Source organism: Protopterus annectens, chromosome 6.part0 (genome assembly GCF_019279795.1).
Source record: "Protopterus annectens isolate FY-2018-M chromosome 6.part0, PAN1.0, whole genome shotgun sequence".
Taxonomy (NCBI): domain Eukaryota; kingdom Metazoa; phylum Chordata; order Ceratodontiformes; family Protopteridae; genus Protopterus; species Protopterus annectens.
The window spans coordinates 1,701,926,701-1,701,944,885 of record NC_056737.1 but is presented as its reverse complement, the minus strand read 5'-3'; the positions used below and the strand labels follow the sequence as shown (position 1 = coordinate 1,701,944,885).

General features: G+C 45.8%; 1 protein-coding gene across 1 annotated transcript in view; it reads right to left on the bottom strand.

The window, feature by feature from the left end:
• The window catches only part of WDR12 (WD repeat domain 12), a gene marked incomplete in the record, with an annotated part of 668,024 nt that overhangs the window by 99,026 nt on the left and 550,813 nt on the right, over positions 1–18,185 (bottom strand).

Here is an 18,185-nt window from a genome sequence, read left to right as displayed (position 1 = left end):
TGGTTTACTGAAACCTCAAATCTGCCTGATAGGCTGGTTCAAATGGAGCAAGAGTTAATTTTTCCAGAAGAAAGTTGAGATACCAAGGAAAAGTGACCATTTTTTTTGGATGCCAGTTATGTAGAACCCATTATAAAAATGAGAATGATCTAAGGGCAGACATGCTGAAATGGCCGAGAAATGAACCTTGGTAGAAGAGAAAGAAAGATTAAGGAATAATAATTCACACAGATATTGCAGAACCAGAGAAATACTAGCCTTAAAAAGGTCCACGTTCTTGTCTTGACACCAGCAAGAAAATCTTTTTCATTTAGTAATATAGGATTTGCTAATTACAGATTTCTTTCCTCCAATAATGCCTGATGCACATCCTCAGAAAACTGGTGCCTAAAAGGCATTACAACTCTTATCATTCAGTCATGGGGTGCATCAAACAAACCCTTTTGTGTGAGCAGGTCCAGTCAGTGAAGAGTAAAACTTGTGGTAACTGCCCTTGGTCAATTCCAAAAGAAGAGAGAGCCATTGTTGCCTGGGGGCAGAAGGGAGTCACCACAATGCCCTTTTTAGAGTCCTTCAGAATGACCCAGGATATCACAGGAAAAGGTGGAAAAGCATACATAAACATTCTTGCCCAAGGAAATAAAAATGCACCTGCACCTGTTTTTCAGGACTGCTTGCAAGCAAGTCCTGAGACAGAATTTTGCCTGTTATTTATTGGGAATGGAGATTAACAGAACTATGTGGATCAAGTCCTGGAAGCCCCCCAATTCAATTTCCATTGTAGGAGGTCTCTCCTGGTCCTGTTGAGTTTGTCTGCCACAAAATTGTGCTCTGATGACTTATAAGATGCCTGTATAATGGGACTGTCCTGAAATGCTCTATCCCAGGTGACCAAGACAAGTCTGGACAGAGGGTAAGATTTGGCTCCCACATTTGTTTATGTACCACTTCACTGAGGTGTTATCTAAAATCACTTGCAACATTCCAGAGGGTCACAGCTGACTGACTTGAGCTCATGTATTTCTGCCATTATGTTTTTATGGCTGTGTAGATGTCTGTCCTTTTTGTTCAAAAAGTGCTACACTGTTACTCCTAAAGACATTCCCAAAACACAGACTGAGACTTCTGCAGTTACAGACTGCACTGGAGCAGGAAGAAAACATGAGAAACCTGGATTCAGATAAAAATAATCTCCACCAAAGCAGTTCCCTTTCAACAAATTCCAAAACAGGAATCCAAATTATGAATCCAACACAATGGATGTATTAAAAAAAATACATGTAAACATGGACAAATACTAACAAACCACTGAAAAGTACAGTTGTGTACACTTACCATAAATGTAGATGTTCCGAGTGTATTCACTGTTGCAGTCATTACATTTGGGTTATCTGCCTGCAGATATCCCTCAGCCGGCCTGAATACCAGAGTCTTGGATTCCTGCATCGGATGCTGTCTCTTCTTCCATGATGTTATCAGGTTTTCTTGCCCCAGATGTCAGGTGCCCCCACAAAGGGAAGCAATTATATGTTATGTTACACCTCCATCAAAAAGCAAATACACCAGAAAGCTTAAAACAAGAAGCAAAGGTAGAGCCAAGAGAAGTTAGGGGGCTGGAGGGAGGGTAACCAGGACTGCAACAGTGAATACACTCAAACATCTACATTTATGGTAAGTGTACACAACTGTACTATGTTCTTAGTGTTTCACTGTTGCAGTCATTTACATTTGGGTCGATTCCCAAAGCTAAGGAAGGGAGGAGGAAGTTAGAGAGCATTTAGGGCCAGCTATTAAGCCCTGCAAAACTGCAGTGGCAAAACCAGCTCTGGATTTATAAAAAATAGGCATGTGCTAATGCTTGGTGAAGGTATGTACAGAGCTCCAGGTAGCAGCTTCTAGGAAGTCCCTGGTAGGGACCCCTCTGAGAAAGGCTGTAGAAGTAGATGCAGCCCTAGTGAAATGTGATCTTATCCCCTGTGGGGTAGGTTTTCCATGGTGCTTGTAGCAGAAATGAATGTAATGGGCTATCCATTTAGAAATGGTTTGCTTTGAAATGGCCTTCCCCTCTGCCCCTGCAGCAAAGCCAACTAGCAGCTGTTCAGATTTTCTGAGAGTCTTAGTCCTGTCCAAATAAAGTCTGCGCATGTTCAAAGAGTGCAGAATTCGTTCTCCTTTGTTTTGTGGATTCAGGAAAAAGGTAGGCAAATGAAGGGACTGATTTAGGGCCACACTAGACACCACTTTGGGCATAAAGGAAGGATTGGTCCTGAGGGAAAGCCTGTCTACATGGAAGATAATGAAGGGCTCCACTGCCACGAGGGCCTGTAATTCAGTCACTCTTCTTGCTGAAGTGACGGCTAGAAGGAGGGCTGTTTTCCAAGAAAGGAATTTCAACTCTGCAGTTGCAGCTGGTTCAAACGGAGGGAGAGTGAGCTTTTCAAATACAAAGTTAAGGTCCCAGGCTGGAGTAGGAGCTCGCCTGGGGGTCTTAAATTTTTAGCCCCTCTGAGAACTTGCTTTAACAGGGGCTGAGAGAAGAGGGGTGGGTTCAGTATTATAATGTGCTGAAATTGCAGAGGCATGAATTTTAATTGACGAGAAGGATAGGCCCTTGTGGAGCATTTCTGTTAAGTACTGAAGAATCGGAGGTACGCTTGGCACCGTATTGCCCATACCCTGGGTCTTTCTCCAGGAACAATATCTTTTCCACTTTTCAGCATAGGATTTTCTAGTACTAGGTCTCATAGCTTCCAGAATGACATCTAGCACCTGCTTACTGAGGGATGCTATTGGGGAGCTCAAGGAATTAGCCAGGCTGCAAGGTTCAGGGTTTGAAGCTGTGGGTGCAGAATCTGGCCCGCCTGCTGGGACAGCAAGGAAGGTGTCTGAGGTAGGTGCCATGGATCCAGCAGTATCATGCTGCGCAAGAGGGGGTACCAGTGCTGGCGAGGCCCGTCTGGTGCAATAAGTATTGTCCTTGGTTTGTCCTGTTTGATCTTTAGCAGAACCTTCGAGAAGAGAGAAAGAAGGGGAAAGGCATAAACCGAGAGGCTTTCCCAGGTAAAGGACAGGGCATCCACTTTCCAAGCTTGACTGTGGGGAGTCCTTATGCAAAATTTGTCCAATTGGTAATTCTGGGGGGAAGCAAACAGGTCCATCTCTGGTGTCCCCCATCTGTTCCTCAAGAGGTTGAATATTTTTGGTTCCAGTTCCCATTCGTGTGGGTCCATAAGATTTCTGCTTAGGTAGTCTGCCAGTGAATTTAGCTTGCCTGGAAGGAATTGAGCTTGTAAGTGCACTTGGTAGCTCAAGGCTGTGTTCCACAGAGCCACGGCTAGTCTGCAGAGAGGGTACAAGTGGATTCCCCCCTGCTTGTTTATGTACCACATAACTGTGGTGTTGTCTGTCTTTACCAATAATTGTCCTGGAAGGATGTGGTCCTTGAAGGCTATCAGGGAATTCTGTACAGCTAACATTTCTTTTTGGTTGATATGCAGGTGCATCTGACTCTGGTTCCATTTACCCTGAATGCACTGCCCTGCCAAGTGAGCCCCCCATGCATAATCTGATGCGTCTGTTAGGGTTTGGGCAGTAGGGGGTAGATTAAAAGGGAGCCCCTTGTTGAGGTGGCAGGCCTCTGCCCACCAAAGGAACTCTGTCTTTATACAAGGAATGATAGGAATCACCGATTCTAGGTCCTGAGAATGTTGATACCATCGTCGTTTCCTCATATGCAGTCTTGCATATGGAATTAGTAGAATGCAAGAGGCCATGAACACCAGGGCTTGCAAAATTTTCCTTGCAGACAGCTGGGTCTTTATGGCCAGTAGTTTGAAGTTGTTGTTGTTTGTCTTTCGGCTTTTCCTGGTTAGGGGTCACCACAGCGGAACTCCAGTCCAATAATGATTGGCACTAGATTTTCACGAACACCGAGGTGCCAGCTCTACGTCCAACCTTCAACGAAGGCCAACAGTTTGAAGTAGGTTGTCAAATAATCTTGTTTCTCTGGCTTGAGTAAACCATCTGGGAAGTTGTGTTCAAACTTGCTCTCAGGAATACAATATGTTAACAGGGTACTAGATGAGATTTCTTTTTTGTTTATGGTGTACCCCAGTGAGGTTAGAAGTTTCTTTACGAATGCCAGATGTTTTAATAGCATGTCCTGGCTTTCTGCCTGAATCAGACAATCATCCAGGTATGGGTATATCTGAATATTTCTCTGCCTGCAAAATGCAATGGCTGGAGTTAGACACTTAGTGAATACCCTGGGCGCAGTAGATAAGCCAAAGGGAAGTGCAGAGAACTGATAGTGCATGGAGCTTGCTCTGAAGCGTAGGTATTTCCTGCAAGATTCCCTTATTGGAATGTGCAAGTAAGCTTCCTTTAAGTCTAAGGTTGCCAACCAGGCATCTTTGCCTAGCATAGGAAGCAGCTGTTGAAGTGTTAGCATTTTGAATTTTGGGATTACCAAAAAGGTGTTTAGAATAGAGAGGTCCAGGAGAGGACGCAAGGAGCTGTCTCTTCGGGGTACCAGGAAAAGTCTTGAATAAAAACCTTGTCCCCTTTCTTCTGATGGGACAGGTTGAATAGCCCCGATACATAGAAGAGAGAGAAAGTACAGTTTTGTACCTACCATAAAAGTAGATGTCCGATAGGCATGCATCTGCAGTCCTTACAAATGGGTTGTCCTGTCGTCAGGCAGCCCTTCGGTCGGCCGGATTCCAAAGTCTGGGTCTGGCCTCGGCTGGTGTCGCACTTCACCCGACGTCATAGCGGCAGTTCTTCGGGTATAAAGGCATCAGCCGACGCCATTTTCCTCAGTGTTTCTTGCCCCAGATGCCAGGTGCCCTCTAGGAAGGCTAAATTTGGATAAATGCAAATGGTTCCAAATAGTAGAGAGCAAACAAAAAATAAGCATGTATGTACATATATACAAACAAATACACCATAATAGATTCCCCCAGCTAGCTACAAGATGGGCAAATACCCTAGGAGTACCACAGAGGGGAAGGAGGGTTGGTAATCCTGACTGCAGATGCATGCCTATCGGACATCTACATTTATGGTAGGTACAAAACTGTACTATGTCCCTCAAGGATGCATCTGCAGTCCTACAAATGGGTAGAATACCATAGCCAAACTGGCGGAGGAGGAGAAATAAGATTATGGTGTAGTTAAGATCCCTTGCAAAACAGCAGTGGCAAAACCTGCTCGGGATCTGGAGTATAAAGGTAAATTATAATGCTTGGCAAATGTATGCACGGAGCTCCAAGTAGCAGCCTCTAAAATGTCTTTGGTAGCCACTCCTCGTAAAAAAGCTGTGGTAGTGGCTGTAGCCCTTGTAGAATGAGGCCTGATGTTTTCTGGAGTTTTCTTCCCATGGTAGGAGTAACAAAATCTAATGCAATTTCCTATCCACTTAGAGATTGTCTGTTTTGAAATTGCTTTTCCTTCCATTCCTGTTGCATATGCTACCAGTAGCTGGTCAGTTTTTCTATTGCTCTTGGTCCTGTCCAGGTAGTAACGTAATTGTCTATGTACATCCAAGGTATGCAACAGTCTTTCTCCCTGTTCTGTGGGTTGGGGAAGAATGTAGGTAGGTGGATAGCTTGATTTAAAGATACCCTAGAGACCACCTTTGGCATAAAAGTAGGATTAGTTCTCATGGACACTCTATCTTGATGGAAGATCAGGAAGGGCTGTACTGCCATTAATGCCTGTAGCTCAGATACCCTTCTTGCTGAAGTGATTGCAAGCAGGAAAGCAGTTTTCCATGATAAGTACTGTAATTCTGCTGTTGCTGCTGGCTCGAAGGAGGAGTGTCAACTTTTCTAGCACAAAGTTCAAGTCCCATGCTGGCAATGGTGGCTTCCTAGGTGGCTTTACATTTTTAATCCCTCTCAGAAACTGCCTGAGCAGAGGATGTGAGAAGACTGGAGGATCCAAGTTGTATTCTTCTGAAATAGCTGATGCATGGATCTTAATGGAAGAATAGGACAGGCCGTGGAAGAGCTCTGCCAAGTATTCCAGGATGTTAGCTATGTTTACCAGTGACACATTCTCTCCTTTTGCAGTACTCCAAATGAGATATCTTTTCCATTTTGCTGAATAATTTTTTCTTGTTGAGGGTCTGCGGCGTGCCCAAGATAATGTCTTTAACCCTTTGAGATAAATCTGGGTTATTTGGTCTTATGCAATGTTCCAGGCAGCCAGTTGCAGTGTTTTCAGGTTTGGATGCAGGGTTTTGAAGTTGTTCTGTGTTAACAGCAAGGAAACTAGGGGCAGAGGCCATATTTGTTCCCGAGACATACTCCTCAGTAATGGGTACCAATGTTGCCTTGGCCAGTCTGGCGCTATCAGGATGATCCTTGGATGGTCTTCTTTGATCTTCAATAGCACCTTGTGCATCAAAGGAAGAGGTGGGAATGCATATGCTGTCAGGTTTTTCCAACTGAAAGATAGGGAGTCCACTTTCCAAGCAAGTGGGTGGTACGTCCTTGTGCAGAATTTTTTCAGCTGGTGATTTGTGTGGGGATGCAAATAAGTCTATTTCTGGTAGTCCCCATTTCCCTGTAATGGTTTTGAAGATGTCCGGATGCAGCATCCATTCGTGGGCATCCGTGGTAGTTCTGCTTAGGATGTCTGCTAGTATATTTTCTTTTCCTGGCACAAAAATTGCTTGTAACTGAATGTTGAAGCTCAGTGCCACATTCCAGAGGTCCATTGCCATCCGGCATAGAGGGTATGAATGTGTGCCTCCCTGTTTGTTGATGTACCACATAACTGTGGTGTTGTCCGTCCTTATCAGCAGTTGACCCTGTCGAAGAAATGGTCTGAATGCCTGAATTGCCAGTTTTACTGCCAGCATTTCCTTTTGATTTATGTGTAGGTGCAACTGGTCTTGAGTCCATAAGCCTTGTATGCACTTTTCCAGCATGTGTGCCCCCCAACCAAGGTCTGAGGCGTCTGTTGTGATGGTCTGGCTTGGTTGAGTGCCGTGGAAGGGCAGTCCCTTGTTTGATTGACAGGCCTGAGCCCACCATTGGAATTCTTGCTTCAGGCATGGAATTATTGGAATTTGGGTTTCTAGGCTGTGCTTGTGCTGAGACCATAAATTCCTTAGGTACCACTGTAACTTTCTCATATGTAGTCTGGCATGTGGAATCAATATTATGCAGGATGCCATGTAACCGAGAGCTTGCAGGACTTTTCTTGCTGTTAGCTGGTTCTGCTTTGTTAATGCCATGAAGTAGAAAGGGAGTTGCTCCTGTTTTTCTACGGTCAGGAATGCCATTTGTTTTGATGTGTCCAGATCTGCACCCAAGAAGGTTATCCTTTGGGATGGTATCAGCCTTGACTTTTTTATATTGACTGTGTATCCCAGGGCTTGTAGCAGATGAATGGCCCTTTGCAAATCTTTTGTTAATTTGTTTTTGTTGTCCGCTTGTAACAGGCAGTCGTCCAGGTAAGGGTAAATTTGAATTCCCTGAAGCCTGCAATGAGAAATTACTGATGCCAGGCATTTCGTGAATACTCTGGGTGCAGTAGATAAGCCAAAGGGCAATGCTGAGAATTGATAATGCTCTGATCCTGCAAGAAATCTGAGGTATCTTCTGCAATTTGGTGGCATGGGGACGTGCAGGTATGCCTCCTTGAGATCTAGAGTTACCAGCCAAGACCTCCTTGCCCAGCATGGGAAGAAGCTGCTGTAGGGTCAGCATTTTGAATTTTGGAACAATGAGGTATGTGTTTAAAGCGGACAGGTCGAGAATAGGCCTCCATTGGTTTTCTTTTCTTGGTACCAGGAAGAGTCTGGAGTAAAATCCTTGCCCTTGTTCCATAGATGGTACCCTTTCTACAGCTCTCATCCTTAGTAAGTGAGTTATTTGTTCTAGAGCTTCTGTCTTCTGATTTGGAGGTAGGTTTGGCATTCCTCTCTTCCTTGGTAGAGTATGGAAGTGAAACCTGTAACCTTGGTCTATTGTCTGTAAAATCCATTTGTCTCCTGTGATGTAATGCCAGTTTACTGAAAATAAGGCTAGCATCCCGCCTAAGGGTGCCTCTAGTTGTTCCCTGGTAGGCGGTGCCAGAGCCAAGTCACTGTGATTGTCCTGTGGAAGTGGTGGTGGCTGGATCTGTGGCTGCACCTCGCTGGTTGTTAGCCTGCCACTGACGTCCCCTGTAGGCACCTCTGGATTGACCCTTGCCTCTTGAGCGTCTATTCCTGCCTCTCGAAGCTCTGGAGGTGTCTGGAAAGGACCAATTCTTGGAAGGCCAGTTCCTGCTAAACCTTGGCGGCTGGACCTGCAAGAAATCCTTGACTGTCTGGACAGATTTTGCTTTCTCTTCCACCTTCTTCAGCACCTGCTGTGCAGGGGAGCCAAACAAATTGAGCTTATCCATGGGAGCATCTAGGAGCTTTGATTTAACATGGTCTGGTAAGGACTGTTTTAACCATGCATGTCTTCTGATCACTGTGCCAGTCATGGCTGATCTAAAGGAAGCCTCCAGTGCATCATAGCCGCATTTTAAGGAATGATTACTGACCTGCTGAATGTTATGTACCATTTCCTGTACAGATTTTTTGTCTAATGGTTCATCCGAGGACAGTTTTTTAGTTAACTGGTCTAACATAAATTCCTGATACTGAATCATGTGGAATTGACAGTTCAAGGCCCTAGCTGAAAGAGTAGCAGAAGTGTAAACTTTTTTACCCCATCTCTAAGGCCCTAGATGCCCTTTCAGAGGGGAGGGGGTTTTTGGTAGAGGTAGCTGCTACAGCCTTGGGTCCCTGGGAGATAGTTTCGGGATCTGCAAAAGGGGCCTTATACAAATGATAATGTGTGTCCGAACCCTGTAGTACCTATCGGGCTTAGCAGGGGCCGGAGGAAGCGAATCAGGAGCAGTACAAGCATCATTAAAAGCATCATCCACAACAGTAAGTACTGGAGGAATGGCTAAAGGCCTATGCTGTGGCAAATGCAAAAAGGTTCTAAGCCTTTTCCTAGAGTCTGAAAAATCCTGGCCCTGCCATTGAAATTGTTCCCTCATAGCATGCAAGGTTTCCCAAAGAAAATTCCTCAGGCGGAGAGGCAGAAGGAATGGACTCTTCTGCATCAGAGTCCTCATAAGGAGAAAAAGGGGCCTCTGGAGGGTTTGAATTATCTGATTCATCAGAGGAGCCATCTGAAGAAACTGGCTCAGGGGCTCTACTCTAGTCCTCTTCTCTGGCGGTGGGTGAGAGGCCCTGTCTGGCTGTGGTTGGCATGCCCGGATCAAAGAAATGTGATCCTCTGCTAGACTAAGCATTTGTGAACTAGAACTGGGCCTGTGAGAGGGGGTCTTAGCAGGCACAGTTTTGGTAGTTTTTGCTGCTTTAGCCCTGGTAAAGGCCTTAATCGACATGGATGCAGGAGGCCTAGCAGCTCCACGTGCAGGGGTAGAAATATCCAAAGGGATAGTATCGGATAAATCCTGTGAACCTGCAAGAGCAGGTGGGATTTCAGTAGCAGATTCAGCCAAGCTGGATGAGGCCTCGGTAAGTGGCAAGCTTTCGGCCGAAGGAAGAACCGTGGACTCGGTTTCAGCCGAAATCGAGACACTCGCGGTTGGCTTAACCGCGGTTTCAGCCGAAACCGCAGACCGCGAGTGTCGGTCCTTTTCCTTGCGTTTTTTAGAATTTGCGTAGTCGGAGTATCCGACGGCATAATGTAAGCAAAAGCAGAGCCAAAAAACTCCAGCAAATTCCGACCGACGTCTAAGCGTCCGTCAATTGAAATAAGCACAGGCTAGACAAGCTGCTGCGTCGTGGTCTGGGCCTAAGCAAGGTAAGCAGTAAGAGTGGAAATCTTTATGAGGTATTTGTTTCCCACAAGTTAAACAGTTATTCACTTTTTCTGACATCGGCTGAGGCAAGAAAGAGTCCCCAACGGGGTACTTAGCTTTTTAGAAGTCTTCGGTACTTGTAGTAGTAATCTCTGGTTCTGACCGACCGGCACTTGCGAACAGCTTCTGCTTCGGGCACCACACGGCAAGAAAGACTGAGGAAAATGGCGTCGGCTGATGCCTTTATACCCGAAGAACTGCCGCTATGACGTCGGGTGAAGTGCGACACCAGCCGAGGCCAGACCCAGACTTTGGAATCCGGCCGACCGAAGGGCTGCCTGACGACAGGACAACCCATTTGTAAGGACTGCAGATGCATCCTTGAAGGACATCCTGCTGTTGAGCCTCTGCCCACTGATTTGGGGGTAGGTCTGGCCAACCGTTTGGGGTTGGTAGGCTCTGGAAGTGGAATAAGTATCCTTGGAAAACTATATTTGTGTGTGAATTATATTTAAAACCCATTTGTCCTGGGTAATGAGTTCCCAGATTTTTGCATGCAGGTCGAGCTTTCCTCCTAAGGAAGGAGGCAGTTGAGCAGGGCTTGGAAGGGTTAAGAAAAAGTCATTGTGACATTTTGCTGAAGGGGGGTATCTTACTACTACCTGCTTTGGAAGTGGAAGCCCCCACTGCTTAGGCCTGTGTGTAGCCGCAAACTGTAACCTAGGTGGTCTGCTCTTCCTGGGTTTTGACTGAGAAGGCCTGGAAGAGACTGGAAAGGACCAATTCTTTGAAGACCAATGCCTACTAAATCTGGGAGGCTGTACTTGCAAGAAATCTTTAACAGTTTGCATAGATTTAGCTTTTTCCTCCATCTTTTTAAGTACTACTTCTGCTTTGTTGCCAAACAGGCTGTCTTGGTTTAAGGGAGCATCCAGTAATTTAGCTTTAACATGATCTGGCAAGTTTTGCTACTTAAACCAAGCATACAGACCCAGTGACAGCAGCCCTGCAAGATGCTTCTAGAGAGTCAAAACCACACTGCAAAGTATGTTTACCAACTTGTTCAGCAGAATGCATTAAATCCTGTAATTCTTTATGTTCAGCACAGTCAGCAATCAACATCATTTTCTGTTTAAGTAGTCCCGTAATATGCTGCTGATACTTTAGCATATGAAACTGGCAATTTAAGGCCCTAATGGCCAAAGTAGCAGAAGTGTATACCTTCTTACCCAATCTGTCCAAGGTCCTAGAATTTCTATTAGAGGGGGTAGGGTTTTTGGCAGCAGCAGCAGCCTTAATGCCCTTTGGTCCTTCAGAAATGGTCTCTGGATCCTCAGTAGGATTCTTGAAGAGGAACTCGTGAGAATCAGGTACTCTGTAATAACGGTCAGGTTTTCTGGGAGCTGCCAGGCTAGATTCCAAGAAGGCATCATCTACAATGTCCAGAACTGGAGGGATAGCTAAGGGCCTGTGTTGAGGGAGGAGTAAGATTTCCCTAAGCCTCTTTTTGGAGTCAGAGTAATCCTGGCTTTCCCAGCAGAAATGCTCCCCAAGAGTGTGCAAGGTTTCACCAAAAGAAAAATCTTCCGGAGGGGAAGCAGAGGGAATGGAATCCTCTGCATCAGAATCCTCATAGGTAGATAAGGGCAAATCCTGGTAATCAGAAGAAACTGAGATTTCAGAATGATTTCAGAATCCTAATCAGAAGAATCAGAAGGAAAATCAGTTCTAGATATCTTAGAGGGGGAAGGCTGGCTTCCCCTATTTATAGTAATAAGGTCTTCAGCCATTCTAAGCATTTGTTTTTTAGGCATATGGGCCTGACCATGCGGTTTGGATGTCAGTTTTCTAGGCATATGTCGAGTTTTAGGCCTTGATGAAGAAGATGGCATTGGTTTAAAATGCACATCTGTAGGCCTGAATACAGAAGCCGGTGCCTGCACAGTGGCTCCGGACCCATCCAAGGTAGAGACATCCGCAGGTTCTATAGTCAAAGCATTTCACGGCATACCAGACTCCGAATGGATCTCAGTAGAGGCCTGCAAATCTCAAGTAGTGGGTATCAGGGGCAGCAAAAGTGCCTCACTGAGTACCGACAAGCTGGTGACTAGCTTAATGGAAGCATCGTCGGCAGTTTTGGACCTGTGCAGTCTGTCTGTCTTTATCCTTACGTTTTTTCAGAATATCGGTAGTCGGATGGCTTACCAAAGCCATTTCTGGATAGTTAAACAGAGTACCAAAATAATTTGCTGCGAAAATAGACAGACGATGAATAGTTCGGGGGTTGAATAAGGCACAAAACCGACAGCGAGGGACGCTGTGGTCTTGGCTTAAGCAAGGAATGTGGTACGAATGAAAATCTTTATGACATATTTGCTTTCCACAGGTAAGACAATTAACTTTTACTGACATCGGTTAAGAGCAAGAAAAAGGATCCCCAACGGGGTACTTAGCTTTTTCTAAGTTCTTAAAGCTCGAAAACTAAAATTTCACGAGTCGGCCGACCGGCATTTGTGAACTGCTTCTGCTTCGGGCACCGCACGGCAAGAAAGACTGATGCAATGGCATCGGTTGCATGTTTTATACCCCTGACGACCTGATGTCATGGAAGAAGAGACAGCATCCGATGCAGGAATCCAAGACTCTGGTATTCAGGCCGGCTGAGGGCTACCTGCAAGAAGATAACCCAAATGTAATGACTGCAACAGTGCAACAGTGAAACACGAAAGAACATCTACAGGATGGCTATCTGGTAACAATCAAATGAAAAGAGGCATACAAAAAAATTAAGCAGAATACTGACTTTGGTTTTAGTACTGTCAACAGCAACGGATTCTACACTCCCAGCGTGCCCTCGACAGCAGTGAAGTGATTTAACTTTGTTCTTTTCACAATTCCACTCCCACAGAACAGCAGTCTGGTCCATGGAAGCAGTTAGCAGCAAACACACAAGGTCATCTACAAGAAAAATGAAGAAAAAATAACATTTCGCTTTCTCCAGTTGCACTGTATTAATAATGCAGAAAAATCTATTGCAAATTGTCTACAACACAAACTTGAACTTCCACCAAAATACAGACCCATACACTTTTCTATGTCAAGCATAAACAGAATCCAAAAAAAAAATGTAATGGAAAAAAGCAGTGACTACCTCCAAAGCAGCAGCAGTGTCTGTTGGGCACAGCTACAGGTATCAAAGGAGTGGTTACTAACTAGAACACCTAGCACTGCTACTATTTTGCCAAGAAAGGAAAATAAAGTACAGTTGTGTACACTTACCATAAATGTAGATATTAGAGTGTATTCACTGTTGCAGTCATCACATTTGGGTTATCCCTGCCAGGGTAGCCCTCAGCCAGCCCAAATACCAGAGGCTTAGTATTTCTGCATCGGTTGCTGTCGCTTCAGGACTGTCATCTATAGTGTTAAGTAAGGCAGCTGACACCAATACTTTAATTTTTCTTCCCCTAAACTGTCAGGAGCTCCCATGTAGGAGCCGGGTTCTGGTGGAAGAACCTCACCAGTAGAAAGTAAATACCAATATGTCCCTTGTAAAGAAAGAGAAGAAAAAAGGGGGATGGAGGGAGGGAAACCAGGACTGCAACAGTGAAGACTCTCTAACATCTACATTTATGGTAAATGTACACAACTGTACTATGTTCTTCATGTTTCACTGCTGTAGTCATCACATTTGGGTTGATTCCCAAAGCTGAGGAAATGGGTGGAGGCAGTCAAGGAAACTAGGGGTTGGCTAAGATGCCCTGCAAGACTGCAGAGGCAAACCATGCCCTGGATTTGGAGAAGACAGCCAGGTGGTAATGTTTGGTAAAAGTGTGAACAGATGACCAGTTGGCAGCCTCCAGGATGTCCATGGTGGTGATTTCTCTGAGGAAAGCTGCAGAGGTGGAGGCTGCGCTGGTTCAGTGAGTCTTGACCTCCTTGGGGGGAAGCTTTCCATGTTGTTTGTAGCAGAAATGGAAGCAGTGTGCTATCCATTTGGAAATGGTTTATTTGGAGATGGCTTTGCCTTCTGCCCCTGTAGCACAGATAGCCAGCAATTTATCAGACTTACTGAAGGATTTAGTCCTGTCTAGATAGGATCTAATCAGTCTGTGCATATCAAGGGAGTGCAGGATCCTTCCTCCTTGTTCTGGGGATTAAGGAAAAAGGTGGACAAATGAATGGATTTGGTTGAGAGCCACACTGGACACAATCTTGAAGGATGGGTTAGTCCTGAGGGATACCCTGTCAGCATGGAAGATGACTAAGGGTTCCACAGCCATGAGTGCTTGCAGCTCGGAGACTCTTCTGGCTGAAGTGATGGCCAGAAGGAAAGCGGTCTTTCAGGAAAGAAATTTTAACTCTGCAGAAGAAGCTGGTTCGAAGGAGGGTAAGGGTGAGCTTTCCAACACAAAGTTAAGGTCCCAAGCTGGGGATGGTGCTCTTCTGGGTGGCTTCAACTTGCTAACCCCTCTTACGAACTGTTTGATCAAGGGGTGTGAGAAAAGGGGCTGCTCAGCAGGAAAATGAGCAGAGGCATGCATTTTAATAGAGGAAAAACAGAGGCCACTGTGTAGTAGGTCAGCTAAGTAATCCAGGATGAGAGGGAGGGAGGGCTGTGCTGTATTGGCTCCCTTAGCCTGAAGCCAGGTGCAGAACCTTTTCCATTTGTCAACATAAGACTTTCCTAGTGTTAGGGTGTCTGGCGTCACGTATAACATCTAGAACCTGTTACTGAGGTTGGCAGATTGATCAGGGATTAGGGAATAAGCCAAGCTGACAAATTGAGTGTCTGCAATTGGGGATGCATGAATTCCCCTTCCCTCTGTATCAGGAGGTTTGGAATCTGAGGAAAATGCAATGGTGGCAGTGGGGATAGGCTGCGCAGCAAGGGGTACCAGTGCTGGTGAGGCCATTTTTGAGTTATAAGAATTGTCCTTGGTTTTTCCTCCTTTATTTTGAGCAGTACCCTGGGGATGAGAAGTAGTGGAGGAAAGGCAGAGACTGATCGACTGACCCAGGGTAAGGACAGGGCATCCACTTTTCAAGCCATGCAGAGATGCTCCCTGGTGCAGCATTTGCTGAGCTGATGGTTGGTATGGGAGGCAAAGAGGTCGACCTTCGAGGTTCCCCATTTCTGCGTTATTAGGGTGAAGGTTCTTCTGTTGAGCTGCCACTTGTGTGGGTCCAGAAGATTTCTGCTTAAATGGTCTGCTAGAGAGTTGACAGAACCTGGTAGGAATTGTGCTAACAGGTGGAGTTGCATGGCAGACGCTATATGCCAAAGGGTCATGGCCAGCCTGCATTGAGGGTAGGAATGAGTCCCTCCCTGCTTGTTGATATACCACATTACAGTGGTGTTGTCTGTTTTGATCAGGAGAGCCCGTGGGGAGAGAAGGGGCTTGAAAGCTATCAGGGCATGCTGGACAGCCATCATCTCTTTTTGGTTGATGTGCAGAGGGATTTGCTGTGGGCTCCATTGGCCCTGTATGCGCCTGACATCCAGGTGTGCACCCCAGGCATAGTCTGATATGTCTGTGGTGAGGGTCTGGGCTCAAAGAAAATCTTTTCTGAGGCAAGGAATTATAGGTACAAGAGTCTCCAGGTCTTGAGAGTGTTGACACCAAAGGCTTTTTAGGTACCACTGAAGTTTCCACATATGCAGTCTGGCATATGGAATGAGTAATATGCAAGACGCCATCAACCCCAGAGCTTGCAAGATCTTCCTTGCAGATAGTTGGGGTCTGGTAGCTAGTTGAGACAAGTAGGCTGTCAGGAAAAAGGAAGTTATGTCTTACCATAAAATTCCATCAGAGTTGTTGATCTTCTTCCAGTCAACACTGATGGGTTTGGTTCCGAGCCCTCAGAACCAAGTCAGCCTACACCAAGGTTGCGTGCACCAAAAATTCTTGAGCTAAGCTGCTACCCTCAATGCCCTTCACTTAGTTACCACCAATTGAGTTTGCATGCAATATATAGAAGAAACAACAAGTCAAAGGCCATCGCTGCGCAGAAACCCTAAGACAACACAAAGACCCAGATGATCCACCAGGAACCTTTGGAGGGGGTCGGTGGGAGGGTGTGATGACTGGAAGATCATCAATAACTCAGATGGAACGTTATTGTAAGACATAGCTTCTTTATCTGAAGTTGTTAATCTTCTTCCTATTCATCACTGATGGGACAGAGTCTCCAGCTTCTTGGAGAACCTGGGTAGCCCTTATGGAAGAACGTTTTTGAGAACCACTGAACCAAAGGCCGCTCTTCCCCTGGAGATCAGATCCAATTTGTAATGCTTGATAAAGGTATGGGGCTTAGCCCAAATGGCAGCTGCACAAATGTCATCCATGGAGGCCCTAGAGTGGAAGGCAACCGATGCTGCAATAGCCCTAGTTGAGTGATCTTTGATTTGGCCAAACTTAGATCCATCCGTAAGCGAATATGAAAAGGCAATGCAATCCCCGAGTCATTTAGACAAAGTAACTTTCGATACTGCACCTCCCATTCTAGGACCCACAAAGGAAATGAAAAGCTGGTCCAACTTGCAAAAGGATTTAGTTCTGTCCAGATAGAAACATAATTGTCTATGAACATCCAAGGAATGTAGGCAGTATTCTCCCTTACTTGAATAATTTGGGAAGAATACAGGGAACTCCATGGACTTGTTAATCGAAAAGTCAGAAACCACTTTGGGGAGAAAGGATGGGTTAGTATAAAGTGATACTCTGTCCTTAGGAAAAATCAGATAAGGGCTCTTGATACATAATGCTTGCAATTCAGAAATTCATCTGGCTGAGGTGACACCCACCAGAAATAAGGATTTCCATAACAGGAATTTTAGATCACATGTCGGAGCAGGCTCAAAGGGGGGGCAGAGAAAGAGACTGCAGAACACAGGAGAAATTCCATGCCTCCACCCACTGCCTGATGGGAGGCCTGCTGTGGAAAATACCCTTGAGGAAAGTCTTGCAAAGGCGAGAAGAAATAAGCGGGACTCCATCCGAACCATTATGGAAGTTGAAAACAGTGGCTAGATGGACCCGAATGGTGGAAGCTGACAGCCCATTGTCGAGCAGTTCAGCCAGGTAATGAAGAATAGTGGCTACGGGGGCTGAGAACGGATCTAGCTTCTGATTATGTGACCAAATAGAGAATCTTTTCCATTTGTCCCTGTAAAGTTTCCTGGTGGATGGTTTATGAGAGTCCACGATAATATCACAGATGGGTGAAGAGAGGGTTTCCTGCCTGGCAAGTAACAGAAGTGGAGAAATCAAGCCGTCAGCTTGAGAGTGGACAGATTCGGGGGAGTCAGCACTTGTGGGTGAGATATGAAGTCCTGACAAGTGTCTAGGATCCAAGGAGGTTGTAGCAGATGAGGTCAGAGGAAGGGAAACCATAATTGATGAGGCCAGAACGGGGCAATGAGGATCACTTTGCTTCTCAACCGAATATCTTTTCTTAGAACAAGGGGAATCGGAGGATAAGCATAAAGGAGACCTGTGGGCCAACGGTGAATCAAAGCATCTCTCGGTGACTCCCCATGAGGTGGAAAGAAGGCAAAGTAGCTGCTGCATTTTGTGCTTGAGGGGGAGGCGAAAAGATCGCCACATGGCTGGCCCCAACGACTGAAAATTTCTGCCGCCACACTCGGATTGACAGACCACTTGTGAGGACGGAAGATGAATCTGCTTAGTCTGTCTGCAATCATGCTGGAGCTCCCCGGGACATGCGTTGCGATCAGAAAGCAGTTGGAAGCTATCGCTCACTGCCAGATTTTCATGGCTTTGCAACATAAGGGGTAGGATTTAGTCTCTCCCTGTTTATGTACCAGACCATGGACATGTTGTCCGACTGTACAGCAATCGTTCTGGATGGAAGGCGCGGATGGAAAGCTTGCAATGCCAATAGCGCCGCTCTTAACTCCAGGACATTGATATGCAAGTTGACCTCTACATTGGACCACGTGCCTTGGACTGACTTTCCCTGGAAATGGCCCCCCCCACCCCATCAGGGAAGTGTCCATGGTCACCGTGGTGCTGGGCTGGGGAGCCCGGAAGGGGCGACACCAAAGATTTTCATCTGTACTCATCCACCAGAAGAGATCTTGTTTGTAAGTGTTGGTGATGAGAATTTGTGAGCTCAAGGGGTGAAGATTGGGTATCCACTGGGCCTGAAGCCATTGTAGTAATCTCACGTGCAATCTGGCTAGGGGAACAATAGGGATGGCTGCAGCCATAGACTCCAGAGCCTGGAGAACTTCCCTTGCAGACACCTTTCTACGACAGAGTATCACTTGAACTTGTGCCCTTAATCTCTGAAGCCTGTGAAGAGGAACAGAGATCAGACTTGACTGGGTGATG